Here is a 2,232-nt window from a genome sequence, read left to right as displayed (position 1 = left end):
TTAAAAATATTATTTAAAACCAAAAAAAAATAATTTTTAATTCAAAGTAAATATGTATGTACACAGAAAAAATTAAAAACCAAAAATTAGTTACTAATCCAACAAGTTAAAACATGTTGCAAAACTCGCTATGCAACAACAGCTACATAGAGTTACCAACTGTGAGAAATATTTGGAAATTTAACATGTGCTGAAAGTCACACTTAAAAGCATTAAAAAAATAAAATTTCGAAAAAATTTATTTCAAAAGCTCAATGTAAACCGTTATTAAAACGAGTGGATGCTTTCCTCCATTCCTTTACAGTACTATTTACATTAAATATATTGAATATTAGAAATCTATGAATTTAAATATATATTTTAGAGATTCTAATTTTTCTGAAGAAGCTTTTTTTACGATGTAGCAACAACTTCTACTTTTTCAGCTTTCTTAAATTGAGCCAACAACTCTCACTCTACGAAAATTTCTCTTCACTCATTACCAAGTCCTAAGGAAATCTACCTACTTAGGTTATCTAAACCAACATAAACTCTTCAAAAGCACAAGAAAGTTAGTTGTAAGATTTAAGAAGTAGTAAAAATATCACGAGTATGTCATTAAGCACATCCCTCCATTGCAAATTGAAAAATTTTACGAAATTCTCACAAATTTTACAATTTTTTTTCTAACGACTAATTTGAGAATTTAGAACAAATGCCGTTAATCGGTTTTGAAAGAAAAAGCCTACACGAAGTTACAGGAAAGGAAGTAAAGCTACCACAAGCACCTAAATGTAGGCAATATATATAGTCTGCAACGTTTCAAAAAAGCTCACGAAAATTTTTAAGCTTAAAAGCTCAGAGGAGTTAAAAATTTGTGCGGCCAATGCTTACATATTGAACGTAAAGCCATCGTTGAAACATTTCAAAAAAAAGCTCCTTAAAACATCTTAGCTCAAAAACTTGCGAAACCAAGCTACTAAAACTTTTTAATTAAAAAAATGAGTGCTTGTAGTATTTTAGATGGTAAATATTTATTTGAGCTTTAATAATTTTTCATTACCTTCGAAGCTTTTCAAAAAAGCTTTATAAAACTCTTTAAAGCCCACAACGCTAAACTACCAAAGCTTTTTTAATTTAAAAGTTTGGAAACATAGTATTTTATGTTGGGCTAGAATGTGATTATTTACTTGAGCTTTCAGTGTTTTTTCAGTACCTTCGAAAGCTTGCTTAGATTCAAGAAATTCGCTGGGTTGATATGCTTTATAAAACTGCTAGTATGCGCAWGTTGTGAATTTTCAAAAGCTTCACAAAAAGTTTTCGTTTTTATTAAGAGTATTTACAATTTAGAAAACTRTAATAAAACTTTATAAACTTTTCAAGCTTTTAAAATTCTGAACAATAGCATACAATTTTAAATAAACTTATGCTGATATTGTAGTTGCTAAAATGTATATGGACGAGCTTAATAGTGGAAAATTGTAAGCAAAGTAAAATCTTCGCAAGCCAATTTAGAGCTTTCTTAGCCAAGTTAATGCTTTGTAAGCAAAGTGACGGCTTTGTAAGCAAGGTGGGAGCTTTGTAAGCACAGTGAAAGCTTTGTAAGCAAAGTGAAAAGTTTTTTTAGTAAAGTGGAAGCTTTTTTAGCAAATGCTTTGTAAGCAAGGTGAAAGCTTCGTAAGCAAAGCGGAAGCTTCGCAAGGAAAGTTTTGTGAGCTATGTGGAAACTTGGTAGGCAAAGTTAGAGTTTTGTAATAAAAGGAAAACTTTGGAAGTGAAAGGTTTGTGCGCAAAATGGAAGCTTTATAAGCTTAGTAAATGCTTTGTTAGCCAAGTGAATGCTTTGTAAGTACAGTGAAAGCTTTCTATGCAAAGTAAAAGCTTTCTATGCAAGCTGAAAGCTCGGCTGGCTTAGAGCTTTGTAAGCAAAGTGAAGACTTTGCAACTAAAATGGAAGCTTTGTAAACGAAATGAAAATTTTGTGAGAAAAGTGAATGCTTTGTGATCAAAATGGAAGCTTTGTGAGCGAAGTGAAAATTTTGTGAGAAAAGTGGAAGCTTTTTAAGCGAAGTGAATGCTTTGTAAGCAAGGTGAAAGCTTTCTATGTAAAGTGAAAGTTTCGTGGGCAAAGTTAGAGCTTTGTAATCAAAGTGAAAGCTTTGTATAGCGCGCTTTCGTTGTTCCATGTCGGGGAACGAACGTTAAGCGCAGAGATCTGTATCAAGTTATGGTCTGAAAATAGAAATTAAATGC

This window comes from Bactrocera latifrons, unplaced genomic scaffold (assembly GCF_001853355.1).
Source record: "Bactrocera latifrons isolate USDA-ARS-PBARC rearing strain unplaced genomic scaffold, ASM185335v1 scaffold_237, whole genome shotgun sequence".
In the NCBI taxonomy this organism is placed as follows: Eukaryota; Metazoa; Arthropoda; class Insecta; order Diptera; family Tephritidae; genus Bactrocera; species Bactrocera latifrons.
The sequence above is the reverse complement of the archived record's forward strand: the minus strand, read 5'-3'. Positions refer to the sequence as shown.